The sequence below is a fragment of the Pyricularia grisea genome (assembly GCF_004355905.1).
Source record: "Pyricularia grisea strain NI907 chromosome Unknown Pyricularia_grisea_NI907_Scaffold_1, whole genome shotgun sequence".
NCBI lineage: Eukaryota > Fungi > Ascomycota > Sordariomycetes > Magnaporthales > Pyriculariaceae > Pyricularia > Pyricularia grisea.
In genome coordinates, this window is record NW_022156716.1 from 981,139 (window position 1) to 992,775 (window position 11,637).

An 11,637-nucleotide genomic window follows, 5' to 3' on the forward strand; every position below is an offset into this window, starting at 1 on the left:
GGTTTTATTTTAAATACCCAACGCCCGTTTATAGCCATTTTATTTAACGGTCAATCCACAATTTTAAAAGTGTTGGATTCGATTAAACTATTATTTTCGTTTTTGCAGGCTTGTAACCAATTATTTCGTTCAGGGTTTTCCATAGCCTATTTAAACGTATTTGGTTTTTTTAACGAATTTATTATTAATATAAAATTATTTTCGTTAAAATTATATTTTAACGATTTATTTATATCTTTTATCGTATATAATATATCGTTAAATATTTTATAATCAGCTGCATTATTTGGAGGGGTATTATTTAATTTTATCTCCAAAGACGAATTATTATTTTCGACGTTATTTTTATTTATATTATTATTATTATTATTATTACTATTATTATTATTATTAATATTATTATTATTAATATTATTATTATCGTCGAAAATATTATTATTATCGTTATTTATTTCTGGGAAAGAAAATTCAACCTCGTTATTTATATTATTATCATTTTTATTTATTTCGTTTATATACGAGTAAAATTTATCTGTTATAAAGGTAATATCTTTGGCCAAGAGACATTTCTTTATATTTGGGTCCCATATTTTATATATTTTAATATTGGGTGTAAAACCCACTAAAATACCTATTTTATTGCGAGGTTCTAATTTTTCTTTATATTGGTTATTATTATAATAAATAACACATCCCCAGGGTTTTATATAATTATTTATATTATTTGCATTATTAAAATTATTATCGTTATTTTTATCGTTATTTTTATCGTTATTTTTATCGTTATTTTTATCGTTATTTTTATCGTTATTTTTATCGTTATTTTTATCGTTATTTTTATCGTTATTATTATCGTTATTTATATTATTAAATATATCGAACGGCGTTTTCATATTTAAGGCCGTATGCGGTGTATTATTATATAAATATACGGCTGATAATAACGCTTTACCCCATAAATAATTCGGAGCTTTGCTATTATATAACATTGCTTGTACTTTATTAAATAGGGTTAGGTTTATACGTTTTATTAACCCGTTGGGTTTTTTTGTATAAGCCGGTGTAAAATGGTGTATAATACCGTTATTTTGTAACGTTTTATTAAAATCGTTATTTATATATTCGCCTCCGTTATCGGTAAAAAATTCTTTTATACTTCTTTTACCATTTTTATTAACGGTATTATTATCCATTTCCTTTTTATATATATTAAAAGCAGTTAATACATCTGCTTTTGTTTTTAATAATGCAACGCGTAAAAAACGCGATTTTTTATCCAAAAACGTTATATAATATTTATAATTATTATATATAGGTGGTTTTATTGGTCCCCCTAAATCGGAATGTATTTTATCCAATATATTATAATTTGTAATATTGGTAAATATTTTATTTATATTCCGGTTTGTTTTTGCTTTTAAACAAACTTCGCATATATATTTATTATATTTTTGTATATCGTTTTTGGTTATTTTTATATTATTTATTTTTATTAATTGTAAAATTGGTTTTAAACCAATATGCCCGTATTTAACGTGCATTTTATATATTATATTGGAGGTTATATTTTCCTCCGTATATAAAATTATATTCGAATTATTATCCAAGATTTGGATTGGAAGGTTATATAATCCGTTTATTTTAATACCTTCCGTTATTATTTTATTATTTTTATCTTTTATTTCTACTTTATTATTTATAAAAGTTATAATATATTTATACAATTGTGCAACGGATAATATATTTATTCCAAAACTTGGTATATAATATACGTTATTTATATATTCGATTATACCCGTATCGGTATATATTATTTTTATAATGCCCATTTTATTTATTATTAACTGTGAGTTATTACCCCATTTAACCGTTGTGTTAACGGCCTTTATATTTGTTAAATAATTTAAATAGCAACATATATGGATAATGGCTGCACTATCGAATATAAAAGTGGAGGACTTTTTATTTGCAATTAAAACGTTTTCAACATTTGAATTAAAATTCTGATAAATTACATTAGGTATAGAAATTGTCGTATAATAGGCATTTATAATAAGCCCATCTCGACGTCTCCGGCCTAGATTTATTAATTTATCGTTAATATTTAATTCGTTATAATTATTATGTATTATAATATTATTATTATTATTATTATTATTATTATTGGGTGTATAATTTACGTTATTCTAATCTTCGTTTTTAAAGGTTATAAGGTCGTCCAACGTTATAGTCGGTTCTTTGTTATGGCCTTTTTTCCAATTTGGAAATCTAACTATATTAACAAATTTGTCCTTATCCTTATTTTTTTTATTTTTATTTCCCTTTCTATTATCGATAAGTTTCCAGCTTTTGGGAGCCTTTTTAGGGTGTAAAAATACACAATTGGATATAATATAGCCGTTTAATTTACAATATTTATACCGTTTTGGCTCGTTTTTATTTTTCCAACTGGATTTTTTATTAACCCTATTTTTATCGTTATTGGGTTTATTATATTTATTTTGTTTTTTTTTGGTTACGTATAACCAACGTTGTTTTATTTTCCTACCCCCGGTATTCATCCAAAATATTAACGAATAAATTATCCACTATATATTTGTTTGGATTATTACGTAAAGTTTGGATTATATTTTGGGCAAAAGAATTCCAATTTTCATCCAGGTTATTTAATACCCAGGCTATTATAATCTTATTTTGGGTTATTAAACCTTTAAATTTTAAATTGGTATATAATTTTTTTATTTTATTTAAATACCCTTCAATATTATTAAAAGCGTTAGGCGTAGCCGTAAAAAATTCCTTTAATAAAAGGTAATCCGAAATAAAACTTTTTGGATTATATAATTTTTTTAATTTATTCCAGGCTTCGTATACCGTAACGCAATCTTTAATATGTAAAAAGGGCCCGTTTTTGTACAATATTTTTATAACGGCCAAAATTTGTATATTTTTTATATCCGTCGGTTGGAAACGGGTATTAATACCTTCGTCGGTATTATTATCCAAATTAATACCGTTATTATCGGTATTATTTCCAACTATACCTCCAAGGCCTTTATATTCCAAGGCGGCTTTGGTACGAATAACCCAAATAGGGTAATTTTCGGTACCGGTAAACTAAACCATAGGGAGCTTATCGAAAGCGGCCATTTTATATTTCTTTTTCGGATATTTCGGTAACGGTTGGGTTTGGAATCGAATGGATGGTATTATTGGATAAGTCGTGGAAAAAGCTATCGAATGGTATAGGGCTTATATTGGTATCGTTACGGTCGGGAATAAAATCGATGGTTAAAGGTAAAGTAATATAAGTGGTAAAAACTAAAAGTGGCTTTTAACAAATGCGTCGAGGTGGTATCGTATAAATAATTACACCGTTATATAGATTTCGAATAGGGTTATTAGTAAGTATATTGATCGGATCGATCGGAAATAGATTCGTAATATAATCGATGGATAAAGTCGTTCCTCGTTATTGGATCGAATAAGCTATTCCGGGCTTATAACCTCTGAAGAAAGTTACGAGGTAGTTTTAAGGTTTTAAAGTTGAAAATCACTTGTAGGGATAATTAAACCGTAAAATGGCAGATAACCGTCTGCTAGCGGATAATAGAAATTTATATTGTTTGTATAATTAATTGCACAATTAATTGTAAGATCGTTGTTATGTTCGTTGTTATGTAGAGTATTAGAATTGGATACGTGTACCGATTCCATGGCATAATCTCTTCGATCCGGATTGCCGGAAATGCGGGGTAGAACCACGTGACCGGTTCTGGCCACGCAGGGCTGGCTGGAACCGTTCACCTAAATTACTTATTGCACTTATTGCACTTATAAGAAAATGCGACAATACTGGGAATCGAACTCATGCACTTTATATTATTGTTATATTTATTATTATATGAATTATACCACTAAGCTATATTACTTATTTGTTGTATTTGCTTTATTGTAAAAAAGACGTAATATTTAAAGCTTTGTGCGTGCATGCGTTTTATTTATTTATTTTGTTTATTTATTTATTTTGGGTACAGGGTAGCCTTATAAAATCGGCTCCTGTTAACAACGAACGCGTCGTTTTTTAAAAATAAAGCTGCGTAAATAATTTTATTTGCATTATTATCGAAATTATTTTCGTTAAAATGTAAATAAATTCGGGTTTCCGTAAAAATTCCTATAAAATATTTATAATACCGTTAAAAAACGTAAATAAAAAATATTTAATATTGTTTTTATTAATTCGGTTAATTTATTTGGTTATTTGTTTTTAAAATTATCGAATTTTGGTTTAAAACGTTGTAACCATTTAACGTAAAACGTTAACGCTGGCCGGAATATTAATAATAAAAAGGGTTTAAAAGGTGGTTTTGTTGGAAAATATTATTTCGGCAGTATTATTTGGTATATTTTAAAATAAAATATTAAACAAAAATAATTAAAATATTACGATTAAAATATCGGGATAACCTATTTTTATAATAAAATATAATGGATTAAAATAATTAAACGTTTAATTGGGTAATTAGGTATTTTTAATAATTGGGATAAAATTATAATCGGTTTTAAATAAATATTAAAATTAATTAAAATTTAATTATTATTAAATAATTTTAAAATCAAATTTATTTATATGGTAATAAACGTATTTTATATAAACAATATTCCAAATATAATTACTTTTGTGTAAATAATTATAATTATTTTAGGGTAATTACCGCTGGTTTAATTATGTTTTTGGTAATAATCGTGGTTATTTTTGTTTTGGTAATCGGATTAAGGTTTCTTATTTTATTATTACGTAATCCTCGTATTTTCCCTCTCTTATTTTTGGTCCGTAATTCCTGATAATTTTAACCTGGGTTTCCGACATTTCCTCCGTCCCTGCCCAATCGTGTCGGTCCCAACCCTGGTCGTAATATAAAGGTGATATTTATTAAATAAAATTGGGCAGAATATTATTAGTAACAGGTTTTAAAGTTGAAATCGTTTTTTTTAACTTTTATTTTTCTTTATTATTTGCATAATAATATAATAAACAAATAAACAACTTAAAATATCTCTTTTCCAAACACGATTTTCTTATTGTTATTTTACGGCGATAATTTTATTTATTTAACGTACTTTAGGGTGGTTTTTTCATTGCGGTCAAAATATCACATATAGGGGTATATATATATCATTATTGCTAATAATAATAATAAATATTAATTACACATTATACTTGAATTTTTAAACTTTAAAATATTATGTTCCAAATTAATATATATTATAATATATTAGTTTATTAATAAAGTTTATTTTAAGCAAGAAAATATATAATATATTATATAACGTAACTTTTTTAAAATTGTTAATTTTGGGGCTATACCAAACTTGTGTTTTGATACTTCTAATATTAATAATTTTAATAGGGCCATTTCCGGTACCAATTTTAATTATTAAACCGGGGGTATAATCGGTAAAAAATTGCTTATTCGCAAAAATATAATACGTATTATTTATATTACACAAAACCAGATATCTTAATTTCCGGAGTTTAAAATTTTTATTTACGCCGTTTTTTAATTTCAGTTTAATTTTAGAATTAAGTGTTAATATTTGTAATTTTACCGTTTTACCGGTATAATCGGGTTTTAAATCAGATTTCGAATATAATTTTATAATCCCGTTAATAACAGAATTAAATTTTTATTATAATATCCGGTACGGTATATTAACGTCCAATTCGTTTATTTATTTTAAACATTATATATTACGTATACGTTAACATTATTTGGAATCCAACCCGTAAATAATTCGAAATTTATTAAAATTATGAAAATTTTAATGTTTAATTTGTTAAAATTAGAAAATTTAATTTCTTTGCAAAAATAAAATCCGAATTAGAACTTTTATTTTTTTTGGAATTTGGACGTGGTTTTTTACCCGTTATTTTTTAACGCCTTTATCGGCATTTTTATTAGTTTTAAATTAAGTTTAAACTTTGTAATTAATGGTTTTGGCACTTATAAAACCTGTAATTAAATTGTCGGATATAAAATCCGTTATAAAATATTATAAGTGTAATTTATCCAAGTTTAATTTATAATTTATAAAATTAATTGGATATTATATTAACGTTCGGTTTAAATAAACAAGTCTTTTCTAAAACGCGCAAATACCAATTTCGAATATCCACAGGGTTAATTTACATGTTGGTATTCGTTAATTTAATTATTGAAAAACGAACATGGCTGTTAAACTTTGGTATTAAGCTTTTAAGTTTGGAAAAATTTAGGCCGTAATATTTTAAATATAACGTATTTTAGTTAATTCCGGATATGATAAAATGATTATTTTCCAGGGTTCTATAACCCGTTATAAAATTAAAATACCATATAATAAAATTTAGCAGTTTTTTGGTTAAATTATTTTTTATAAATAATAATAAAACCGATTATTTATATTCCGGTAAATTACAACCAACTTTAAAATTAAAAATAAATTTTGCAATTTTTTTAATTTTAAATTATATTACAAATGTTTATATTATAAATTGAAATTATTAACCCTTATTAACTTATAATTGGTAGAAAAAAAACAACCGTTTTAATAAGTTTTTATTTATTCTGTTATTTAAAATTAAATTATCAAATGGACTAGATGGTGCAGTAACGTTATTAACGCTGAAAATATGTGAGTAAACCTTAAAATTTACCGTTATTTGGCGTTAATAAAAATATTAATTATAAAATTATCTATTAATAGTAATATGTTTACGTAATTATCGTTTTTAATTACATGTTTTAAACCTGTAATTTTACGGTTAAAATTTTGCTTTAATTGGGGTGAAATCCCTTATGTGGTGAAATTAAATTTGGAAAATCCAACATAAGGTTAATTCTTTATTGTAAAGTGGTTTGAATTTTAATTAAAAGATTAATTAATTTAATCTTTTAAAAAAATACCTTAATCTAAAAGTTTTTGTAACCGATTATTTTTCAATGATTACAAACTTATACGTGCCCAAAATGCGAGCTTTATTATTAACTTTTATGCTCGAATTTATTAAAAATATATTATTAAAATGTTTAAAATCCATTATTAATAAATGCTTTAATATTTATACTAATTGAAGTACACGTAACGAACGAAATTTAATTCGTTAAATGGGTATTAAATAATGGTTAATGGGTTAATGGGTTAATGGGTTAATGGGTTAATGGGTTAATGGGTTATTAACGAACGAATATGGGGGTTTTAGTTTTAAATCGTTAACGTAAATTTTATTAAACGTATTAAAATTTTAAACCAATTGTAATAATAATGCACAATTTATAAAAGCCGCACCAAAGATTTTGGATTTTGTAATATTAACGAACGTGGCAATATTTGAAAGTTCGGTCTAAATTAAACGTTATTTTAGCGACCCTTTAATATAAGTATAAGGGGGTAAATATTAAAATAGCACCTATAATTAATAGGTTGCATAAAAATAGTAATATTTTTGTTAATATACGTGCTGTAAAAATGCAATAATACCCAAATTAAAATTAAAATTTTAAATTTTCCAAAGGTTTTAAATACGTTTAATATATTGAATACGAAATTTTCTGGGCTTATAATTTATTAATAATAATAATATTAATAAAGGTGTAAAAAGAAACGCAAAATGCGGCGTAGTTAATAATTCATATTAAAAACGCTGTAAAAATAATAAATAAACCCTGTAACATATAAAATTAAAATGTATTAAAATTTGGAATAAGTATTTGTATTGGTCGGGGAAAATTTTGTTTTATTTTCCTTACATATGTTCCAATTTCGAAATGGGGGTCCGTACGCCAAAAAATGTTTCGGTGCCGCAGGTGATTTTCCGATAAATTATTTTATATGGGCTTTTAAAAAAACACCCTTATTTATATATAAACCCATTTTTAAATTCGCACGTAAATATCGATTTAATAGAATTTTCAACCCGATATAGGGTAATTATTTTATTAGTATAAAATGGGTGTTAAAACCGCTATAGGGTAGTTCACCCCATTTATTAACCTTAAAATCGCAACTCTTATATTTAACAAATTAACAGAATTCCAACAACCCCGTTTCGGCGCTATAAAGTGGTTAACCCACAAGTGGACAGGGCCCTGAAGTGGTCATCTCACTTTTGCTCTTGTAACCTTTATAACAATCTAACCAAATCCCCAATATAAACCAGATTTAATACGTATATAAAACCAAATAGCCGCTTTTTGATAATATAATATATATATTTCTAACGTTAGTAATAATTAAAATATTAAAAATAATATATATTTGTTATTATTATTATTTAAAATCCGAATTAAAATGCAATAAATATAGTGTAAAGCCCATTAAATAAATTAAATTTCAAATAATATTTGGGATTTTCACCTGGGTTTAAAAAATATTCGGTTAATCTTATACGACTTTTTAAAATAAAAACTATAAAAACGCATATTAAATTAAAATTTAATTTATAATATATTTGGTTAATAAAAAGAAAAGTAAGAAAATCGTACTAATAATAAAAAAATATAAATAAAGTTACGAATTTTTTGGCTTTAATTGCAAAATCCTTTATATTTAAATATTTATTCTATAATTTGACTAGTAAAATTACATTATAGGGACTTTTTAAAAAAATATTTAAATATAACATTTTTTAAATATAAATTTAAAAAAAGTTCGTAATTTTATTTTTATTTTTTTATTACCAGTTAAATTTTTTTATTTTTTTATTTATTAACCGAAAATATTATAAATTAAATTTTAACTTAATATACCTTTTTATTATTTTTATTTTAAAAAATCGCATAAATTTAACCGAATATATTACACACCCAGGCTAAGGTCCCAAATATTATTTGAAATTTAATTTATTTAATGGGCTTTACACTATATTTATTGCATTTTAATTCGGATTTTAAATAATAATAATAACAAATATATATTATCTTTAATATTTCAATTATTATTAACGTTAAAAATATATATATTATATTATCAAAAAGCGGCTGTTTGGTTTTATATACGTATTAAATCTGGTTTATATTGGGGATTTGGTTAGATTGTTATAAAGGTTACAAGAGCAAAAGTGAGATGACCACTTTAGGGCCCTGCCCACTTGCGGACCGCTAGTTCTATATTATGGGCTATATATATATAAAAGCTGGCTTATTATATGTAAAATAATACATATAATTAAAAAATGTAATATGTTTTATATTATAATTTAAAATATTTTTTAGAATAGTTTATTTAAAAAACCTCTTAAAAGTTTAAAAGGTGAAATTTAAACTGTTAGAATTTAAATATTTAAATGCTTATACTAAATTAACAATTTATATTTTGTTATTACTTATTAATTTTCCATTATACCGTGTTAAACATTATTGTAAAAAAAATATTTTATTAACATTTGAAGAGTTTTAATAATTTATTTTAAAACGTTTAAATATTTAATATTAATAATAAGTTTTTTCTAGTTTTAACTTATACCTACAGACTGCTTTATTATATAACATTTAGGAGAAAATAACTTTCTCCGTTTATAAATAGGGGCCTCGTTTATAATTTTTGAATTATACTTTTCCTTTTTACTATTTATTATAATAAAAACTTTAACATAAAACTTATTAAGCAGGTATAAGCTTTCGCGGGTTTTTTCAAACTAATTATAATGGGATAGGCCAACGGCCGAATGACAGTTAAATACCCGAATGGAATTCTTATTATAATTAAAAAGTAAAGGTGAAAATTCGTCATATATCCAACATGGGAGGTGTTAATATATAATGAAATTACGTGTCCTTTCCTGCGTTGTCGCGTATTATATAATACGTGTAACCAGCACAAATTCGTAGTATCAATTAATGTTAAAGCAATTATATACACTAATAAATAATACTTGAAATTTTATCACTGTAAAAGTGATAATGGTAATAAGGAAGGTATTTTAAAATAAAGTATGAAGGTACGAAAGTTAAAACAAAGGAGAGTTATAATAGTAATTGGTAAAGTAATATATTATTAGTTAAATATTAGTGTTAATGGTTATTAATAAATTCCTATCCTTATTAGCGCATTACTACGCCCTTTATATATTGTAAAATATATTTCGTTTTAAACCGTTGTTTTTTTCATTATTTATAAGTTATATAATGCTCTTTACGTTTATTTATATAATAGTAATGCGCATTAATTCGTGTAACTATTAAACTTTATATTATAGGGAAAAGTCCTTATATCTCTACTGAGTATATTATTAATATGTAAATATATTATAGTCCATTAATTAATTAATACTCCAACTTTATATATATAAACTTACAGCCCACTCTAATTTTTATTATAAAATAAAATAATATAAAGAGTGGTTTTTATTAGATATGTTTTATTTGCTTATATTTTATTAAGTTTAAAATTAAATACAATATATTTAATAATATATATTAGTTAGTTTAAACTTTAAACCTCGTTATCGTAAATTTATTTAAAAATATTTAAGTTAACACACCCTTTTGGGAAAAATAATATATTTAATGGAAAAGGTTTATTTATACTTATATATTTATTATATACTTGGTATAAATGTTGTAAAATTTTACCAGGTAAATACCAGCCCATTTATACATGTGATAATCTTTTTATAAGTAAAAGTAATTTTATATTATATTTATCAGTTTACATTTCGATGTAAATACTTAAATAATAAGGCAAAAATAAGCTTTATCATAAAATCCGCTATATTTTCATAAGAGAGTATATAATTAACTTCCACCTGTTAATTTATTAACGCTTTTTAGGCGAGATAGAAAATAATATTAATATATTTAAACAGTTTATACGACCTTGTACTTGAAGTTAATTTTGTACTTAAATTATCATTTAAGTAAATAATAAGTACATGTATGCTTGGCTTTAAACTTAAATTAATATTTAAATAAGTTGAAAAATAATTTAAATAAATAAACTTTAAGCTAATTTCTTTAAATCCGTATATTTAACTTTATAAAAATTAGAGCCAACTTTCGTTTTATAATTATTAACTCAAACTTATAATATTATTATAAATTATCTTTTATTATATTATTATATTATTAGAAATTATCTTTTATTATATTATTAGAAATTATCTTTTATTATATTATTAGAAATTATCTTTTATTATATTATTATCTTCATTATTTATTTCCGTTGAAAAATATAACCCGACGCAAAATTCTTATCCTGTTAGTCGGGAGCTAAGTTAAAACTTTAATACCTTTTAAAAGTCCTATTATTATTTAATAGGGTTATTTTATATTTTAATACTTTATTATGGTTGTTTAATAAAAACCCCAAAACTTTATAAAAAGTATTAAAATTATTTGGTCCGGGATTTATAATAAAACGTAAGTAAAAGCAAGTATTATATTATACGTTATATCTGGCCTTATTTTCAACATTAAATATAATATTAAACCAGTTTATCATTAGTAAATAATCATATTATTTTATAATACTATTTTCTTATTTTTATTTACTTTTCTATTTTATATTCCGGGTACATTATATGGCCTTGTAATATTTTACTTTTATAACTCGTGCTAGGTTATAATTACTTTGTAATTATTATTTTTATTAGTA